This window comes from Mastomys coucha, unplaced genomic scaffold (assembly GCF_008632895.1).
Source record: "Mastomys coucha isolate ucsf_1 unplaced genomic scaffold, UCSF_Mcou_1 pScaffold13, whole genome shotgun sequence".
NCBI lineage: Eukaryota > Metazoa > Chordata > Mammalia > Rodentia > Muridae > Mastomys > Mastomys coucha.
This window is the reverse complement of record NW_022196895.1, coordinates 2,533,098-2,541,982: the sequence shown is the minus strand read 5'-3', so window position 1 is coordinate 2,541,982 and position 8,885 is coordinate 2,533,098.

Below are 8,885 nucleotides of genomic sequence, written 5' to 3'. Positions count from 1 at the left end.
AACTTTCCTTAGTTACAAATGTTCCTTCCTTCCTTCCTTCCTTCCTTCCTTCCTTCCTTCCTTCCTTCCTTCCTTCCTCTCTCTCTCTCTCTCTCTCTCTCTCTCTCTCTCTCTTTCTTTCTTTCTTTCTTTGACTCTTTGTGGCAGTTTTAGGCTTTGCTTGCTAGGTAAGGCCAGGGTGAGCTTCCGAGAAGCATCTGGGAATTCTGGCTGAGCCTGATGACCCATCCCACTGGGAGACCCTGAGGAACCTTGTCCAGTGGCACTGCCCCTAATTGGGGAAGGAGCGGAGTGTAGACAAAGAAACAATCTCCTCTTAGCCATTTAGCATAGGCTGTACTCAGTTCTCCTGTCTATTTAGGTGTCTCAGGAGTGCCCCAGGTTTGAGGTTCCCTCCCTGGTGCTCTTGTGACTTTACTTTTTGGTCTCAGTATCCCTAAGTGTCATAAGGGGACTGTGTAGACCAACCGTCTATGTGTTCTCTGCCTGTTCTGTTCCTTTCTACCTCTGTTACTTATAGTATACTGCCTTGAGAGTCCCCTTCCTGTTCCCACCCTTGGCAGTTCTCCAAAATGTGCCAAGACAAGATGAACCTTGCTTCTGAAAGCTCCGCTGGCTTGCCTAGTTACATTAACTCAAATCAAGTCCCTCCAGATACATTCTAGGGGCTAGCAAAAAAAGTTCGTGGATTGGAGAGATATCTCAGGGCTTAAGAGCACATACTACTCTTGTGGTGGACCTGAGTTTGGTTCCTAGCATCCATGTCTGGTAGCCCACAACTGCTTGTAAGTCTATATCCAGGGAGAATTGGACACCTCTGGCATCCTCATATACACATACCACATATAGAAGCATACCCATGTACATACAAATAAATCTGAAAAGCAGAAGAAATAAGACATACCTGTCCTATGAGTCTATAAGAGTCACAGGGCAAAACAACCTAGGGCACTGGGAAACTTCCTGTAAGTCACCTGGTCCCTCGTGCTCACTCCAGCAGTTCCTAACTCTATCTGGCCACTGATTTTCCCCCTTGACAGCACCCAGTAACTGCAGGGAAAACTTGAAAGCACCCTCCCCTGCTGCACTCACATCCCTCTTCTTCATCCTTTTTATTCATCTGTTCACTCACTACATAATTATTGCCCACCTACAAGACATAAGCAAGGAAAATACAACCCAACTCCTGCACTTGAGCCTAAGAGATGTTTCAAGTCCAGCTGCGACTCTCAACAGTAAGAGCATTCACTATGCTTCCTCCCACGACATTTTCAAGGAGGTACCCATGTGGTACCAGGGAGGCTCAGAGTTGGGAAGGCACGCTCATTCAAGGGATATCTACATCATGGGACACTTGAGGAGGAAAAGGACTGAATGCAAGGGCAAAAGTAGGAGGTGCTGGCCCCAGAGAAGCCCAGGAAGCACCACCATCTAAACATAAATGCCACTGAGAACAGGAAAAGGCCAGTGACAGAGTGGGCCACCAAAAGCTGAAGAAGGTTCTTCAGGCTTCTGGTAGTCACTGAGGCAAAGCCAGTGTCAGAGATGGCCCCAGGCTCCTGGGAATGTCCTGTGGAGAGTGTGATCTGAGGGTCCATACTTCAAGGCAGAACTTACAGGACTGGGTTTGGAAGCCAATTGGGTGGTTGTTATTGTGTGAGTTCACTCTGTGGTTCCTGTCCTGGTGATCATAAATTTGTGGTCATACCACACATAGAAACACACTCATATACATAGTTATTTACAAATAGTTTCAGGATTAAAGAAAACTCTAGGTATGACTAGTTTATTAGAAAGGATATAATTCAGGAACAGGCAGGTGGAAGAGGTACACACTTAGGCTTGGGTTGGACAATAGAAAGCTTCACACCTTCTCCTGCATGTGACCCTCTAGTATGTGAGGCCTTAGAGGACATTCAAACTACTATCCAAGCCACAACATATCCATAAGTGTTTCTATATGTGCACACACACATGTATATGCACACATGTACTCATATGCATACACAACATATATATATGTATATATATATGTATATACACATGTATCCACACATAGGCACATATGCATGCATACAAACATGAACACCCATACATGTACATGCATGCCTTCATATGCATGCATATGTACACATGCACACACATCCACATATAAGCACACATGCATGCATATACACATACATGTATATATGCATGCCCTCACATGAACACAAACATACACACAGGTAGACACATATATCCACACATAGACACACATGCATGCATATATACATGGATACAGGAACACATGCATACATACATGTACATACCTTAAGGCTATAGTTCTAGAGCCACTCCTTTCCAGTTGTCTAGCATGGTGCCATAGGTTCTGTGTCATACTGTCAGCTAGATTCAGGGTTTTGTTAGTGAAAGATAACCACTAACCACAAACTGTGCTACCTTAAAACAGCACAAGTGCCGTCATTTGTTTTCATTGGGAATGTTCATTAGCTGTAATGATCCACATAGAAACTCTAATGATTTTGTACTGATGGCCATGAACATTTCCCAGTTAATATTTTGAAGAGTGGAAAATAAGATCTTCATTAGGTTGAATTGGATTGCACACTATTATCCCTAAAATTGACTGGAATCTTAGGGGAAACATTTTATAAAATTACCTGGATTCTAAAATCCTGTCTTAGTTCATGGCCATCTTAGACACAGAGAAAAGCAGACTGTGTGTGCCAGGGCAGCCTGGAGCAACCCGAGAGCAGGCTTAGAAAATCGGAACTTAGAGCTATTCACTCTAGAAGACAGCTCCAGAACTTGGCTCTGGGCTGGAATGACTGAAGGAAGTGATGGGCATGAGTTAGCTGTCCATGCTGGTCTGCTGTGTGACAGTCAGTGTCTTCAGGTCATCTTTGGAGTGGACACATGGCTGAGTTGTCTACCCACTGTGCAGATCAGATCTGCAATATGGGCCAAAGCCAAGGTCTGGGTTTCAGCAACAGGATAACATTTTCTGGAGCTCTAGATGAAAGAAAATGTAGCTTGTAGTCAGCCCAACACATCTAGATAGAGGGCACTGCTTTCTTTTCCCACCTTCTAAGGCTGAAAGAAAAACAGCACTAATTTCAGGACAGAAATAGTATTCTGAACAAAAGCAATCCTATCAATCCCTCAGCACAGCTAGGCTAGGTCTGTTTGCAATTAATGGAGGAAATAAGGGTTATGTGAAGCCAACATCCCCCAAAGCAATCTAGTCTTCAATGCACTACTATTATTCTGACAAACGGCACTCATTCCTGCAGTTGAAACATTAAGTTGATCTTTAGTTACCTTAGCTTAAAAACATCTAACAGCAGGTAGAGAGTGCCTATTTTAGTCAAAATCAAGTGTCATGAAATTATACTCATAAGGCTTTCAGCAATGATGTATTTCAAATGGATACTGAAGCCAGGCAGTGGTGGCGCACGCCTTTAATCCCAGCACTTGGGAGGCAGAGGCAGGAGGATTTCTGAGTTCGAGGCCAGCCTGGTCTACAGAGTGAGTTCCAGAACAGCCAGGGCTACACAGAGAAACCCTGTCTCAAAAAAACCAAAAAAACCAAAACCAAAACCAAAACCAAAAAATCAAACAACAACAACAACAACAACAACAACAAAGGCTGTTTTCTCAAATGGATACTGAATTGTGGTGCAACTTAAAGAGATACTCATCATGGAAACCAGTATTAAGTTGAAAATGGTTTTTTTTCCAAGGATTAATTTTAGTATAATTGTTTTTCTTCAAGCCAATAAGAACAATGGTCTGAGGTAGAATACTCAGTGTCGCTTGCACACAGGGGTGGCTGCATCTTTTACGTGAGGTGGGGCTTCCCTTGTGCCTGTGGTCCCTACCTGCTTATAATCAGCCTTATTGAGTTACTGTTATTTGCTTATGCCAAACTCACCCAGTTCAAACTTAAAATAGTTCAGGGGTTTGGAAAACACATTGCTCTTGTGTAGTCCCTGCATTCTGCTCTACCCATTCTGATTTTCCTCTTCCTTCACATTGTGCTTTCTACTGAGTGGAGCCCACTGCCATGTGTGGACCTGCTCACTCCATCACAGGCTACAGACATTTGGGCTAACTCCAGACAGGCTATCCTGACTGCTATGGCACCATTGTGTTCTCATTTATCTTGGCTAGGTCTCATGGAGTGGGGCTGAACTTCTCTACATGGATAATTTTCCAAAGGGGACATGGTATTTTAAATTCCCAGCAGCCACATGCAAATTGTGTGGCTGCTTTAGACCCGGGCTGACATTTCCTATTACTAAATCTCCAAAGGTTCAGGGATTCTGTTGGGTGTATAGTGTAACATATTGTGGTTAGCCTAACCTTATTTACTTTCTTATTTAAAACATGGTGGTGTTGCTATTCTCTTTACTTAGCGCGCACATGTGCACACACACACACACACATGTGTGCACACACACACATATACACACACATTTTAGCAGATTTATTAATACAGTTCACAGAGCACAGTGACCCATTTAGAATGTGGTTACATGGGTTAGTACAGAGTTGTCCAAATAGCACCACAATCTAGAACATTTCTTATTCCCTAAGGAAACCTGTATCCACAAGAATTGTCATTTCCCCTGCTTCCAATCTGAGGCAGCTGAAAATCTCTCTCTGTATAGATCTGCTTACTTTTGCCTATGTCATACATAGAGTTAGAGCATGTAGCCTTCGGCCAGTGATGCCGATCATTTACCACAACATTTTCAAGGTTTATCCAGCCTATTGTATGCACTACAATTTCATCCTTTTCATGGTCAAATAATATCTTATTGTAATACATATTTTGTTAACCAGCTGACTTGGTTTTACTGCCAATTTTTAGCTACAATTATACTATTAGCATTCATGTGTTAACATTTTGTTGGGTGTATAGTGTAGCATATCATGGTTATCTTATTTACTTGTTTAAAACATGGTGTTGTTGCTATTCTCCTCTATACTTAGCACACGTGAGCACGCACGTGTACACACACACACACACACATACACACTCACACAGGTCATCATGTGGATGTTTGGCTTCTTATGGGTATATAAAATATACATGTGTGCACATAAAGAAAATATCCAATAAAATGTTAGAAAAAAAGAATATACATGTGTGTTCTATAAATATCTTATCCCAGTTTTATTTTTAGTTTATGTAATGTCATTTAAGAGCAAAAATTTTAAATTTTGTTCCCCGGTCAGTGCTTTTATTATTTTTATTATTTTTTTTATTTTTATATTTTTATTTTATATTTTATTTTTATTTTTATTTTATTATTTTATTATTATTTTTTATCTAGGACTAGCTGCCCAACATGCTCAGGCTTCTCACTAATGTCCACCAGCTTCTGCGGATGCTGTGAGGATTTAACCAGAATCCGAGTCAGGAACTGAATTTCTGAGAGTTTAACCAGAATCACTGTGGATTTTTTGTTTGTATTTTTGATAGTGACTTGACTGGCCTCAAACTCATGTTCCTCATTCCTCAGCCTCCTGGATGCTGGGGTTACAGGAGTAGATCATACACCAGGAGGCCTAGCATCACATTCTGAACAATACCTTGTCACTGTATTGTCTTGGCACCTCTGACAAAAATCAGTTGACAGTGTGTGTGGATGCTGGCTGTTAGTTCCATATTCTTCATCTATGGCTAGTCACACACTCAGTAAACTTTTCTGATGACTGTGGCATTATAAAACTACACATCCCAACTCCTCCAAAGTTGTTCCCTTCAAAATTATTTTCTTAGTTAAAGTCCTTTGTTCTTCCAGGAAACTTCAATATGTAGTTGACATTTTGATTAGAACAGCATTGTCAGTAGTTACACTATTGTGTCAGAAACTATGTCATTGTGTCAGCAGTTACGTCATTGTGTCAGCAGTTACGTCATTGTGTCAGTAGTTACGTCATTATGTCAGAAATTATGTCATGTGTCAGCAGTTACATCATTGTGTCAGTAGTTACGTCATTGTGTCAGAAGTTATGTCATTGTGTCAGCAGCTACCTTGGTAAAACTGTTTTCTAATTACCATCTTCATCTGATTCACAAATATGGAATTTTTATTTGCATTTTAATTTATTTCAGTAATATTCTGGAGCTTTCAGTGCATAGGTTTTGTCTGAATCTTTTTAAAGTATCACCAAATATTTTCATTTTTAATGGAACTGTGTCTATGTGTAAATTCCCACATTAGAATTATTTGGTAGAAAGTGACTGAATTCCCATAGCTTCTTGACTTTCCCTTCCAAATTCCTTGTTTCCTCTGTAGACAACTAGGCTCTCTGCAGGTAACACACTGCTGCAGTCTGTCCATAAAGGGAAAACCCAGCCTGAGGTTTAGCGTGTGTAGAGTGGCATTCTGGTCTTGCTCCTCATCTGGAGGAGGGTGTGGCCTTCCACACTGGTGTTTTACTTGCAGAAGTTTTGAAGATGACAATTGTTACCGAGATCGCCTCCTAGTTTTAGTGGGCTGATTTTCTTTTTTCTTTTCTTTTCTTTTTTTTTTTTTTTTTTTTTTTTTTTTTTTTTTTTTTTTTTTTTTTTGAGACAGGGTTTCTCTGTGTAGCCGTGGCTGTCCTGTAACTCACTCTGTAGACCAGGCTGGCCTCGAACTCAGAAATCCGCCTGCCTCTGCCTCCCAAGTGCTGGGATTAAAGGCGTGCGCCACCACTGCCCAGCTACCTCCTAGTTTTAGACTGCTGGTCATTTCTGACATTTGATAGTTTCTCTTCTACTTACTGAGATAATCACAGACTCTCCAAACACTCTCAAACACACTGTTAGTGGGAGTAACTTGACTTTTGGGGCTGCTCCATGAATCTTGAAGTTCTAGGGAAAATCACACCTAATCACGCTGCATTTTCCTTTTGATAAAGTGTTCAAAGTAATGTCCCAATATTCAGTTGAAGGTCTTTGCATCTACTTTCTTGAGGAATTAAGTCTGTAGCTCTTGTAGTGAAATGCCCTTGCTGATTTGAGCTCCACAGGCAATTGGGGAGGGAGATGGTTTGTGTAGAATTGGTACAACCTTTTCAAATGTATGAAAAAAAATCACTAGTAGCATAACCTGTTGTGAATTCCCTTTTGTAGGAAGATTTTGGCAATCAATTTAATTTTGACAGCATTTAGGTTATTTCTGCATGAGTTTTGGTAATTAGGGCCTTCCAAGCCATGAGCCACTTTCCCCTAAGATGTCAGAAACATGGACACGCAGTTACTCCTTCCTTATCTTATTCTGTAGGGTCTGTAGACTGCCTTTTTCTGTTTCTCTCAAGACTGGCAATTTATGTCTGTGTACCTTGGACCGTATGGCTAGAAATCCTCCTTTCTAGGGCTTGCCTTGATTTCCATGGCTTTTTATGTCACTGTTTTCTCTTTTCCTTATTACTGGCTCTCTCCTGCTTTGTGTTTTACTTGTAGTTTGAGGTGGTGGAAGCTTGTATGAGTCCTTTGTTCTCTCCTGTTGTCAGCATTTAACACTGTGTCTTCTCTTGTACATATCACTTTAACTTTATACTAAAGTTTTGACATAAGGTGCCATCATTTGTGAATCATCTTTTCCATCAGGAACAACTTGATATGGCTTTGTAATAATTTGTAATAATAATTTGTAATGAATAAAAATGTATTTACTACTGCTCTATGGTTTATTTAAACAACTTTATGATTAGTTTTTGTGTGTGTATGCATGCGCACACATAGCATGAATGGCATGCAGATGCTGGTCAGAGGACAATATTAAGAGTTGGATTTCTCCTTCCACTGTGGGTTCTGAGGTGCTAGGGATAGAACTCAGGTTGTCAGGGATTCTGAGTAAGTGTGCTTTACCACTGAGTAGTTAGGCGAAACTGGCTTCCATCTCAGACGTGAGAATTTCTCAGAATGTTAGAATTCCGTTATGCCCTACGTTGTTTCCCCTGTAAATGTCCTAGGAGTTATTGGAGTAAACAAATGTGTGTTCTGGTGAATTTGTCTTTACTGGGTAGAGGTGCTTCAGTAGGCCTGAAGTTCTGTCAGAGAACTGCAACACACAGTTGCCCTAATATAGCTTCCCAGTGATCTCAGATGGAACCCAGGATTATATTTCTCTGTGAGCTTAACCCCTTTTGCAGTCCCTCCCTGAGGCTGTCTTAAGTTTGCACTGGAAACTGAGAACAATCCCATGTCCCCACCTTTCCCTGTCAGGATGCACGCTGCTCCCAGGGGGATTTTCTATTCTTCTTGTCTAGAGCTGGGCCTGTTTCCATGTGGCCAGGAGAATCCACTTCAACATGAAATGTGGTGCAGGCTGGGCAAAGGCATGAACCTTGGAGTCAGACAGGCCTGTGTACAGAGCCCCACTCTACTTCCTGTCCATGTGGTCATGGCTATATGGCGTTTCCAGGTGGTTCTAAGGCTCTCTGAAACATAGTCTTGATAAATGCATCTCAGGACACCAATGCCACTCTTCCTGGTGCGAGGGAGCAGTGGGAAGACCTGCTGCCTGATAATGTGGTTAGTTTCATTAGCCTTCTAGACTCATGGGTGAGGCACTGTCTTAAGATTTACTTTCATGACTAGTGGACATGCCCTAAGAATGATACGTTAGCATGTCATAACCTTTAAAGTACATTTTTTTAATGGTATAGTTGGTGTTAGGGACAGGAAATTAGGTAGCTGCTAACAGTGGTCACAGGGGAAGTAAAGGTTGTGGCATGGAAAGATAGGGAGCATACAAGATCATAGGAATGTGGGGCCCTGGCATAGGATGTGTGTCCTAACATCAAATTACTCTGTCAGAACCAGGTCTACCAAGTTGATCTGAGGTAATCTCACCCTGAGCTTCCAATGCCTGTACCACGTA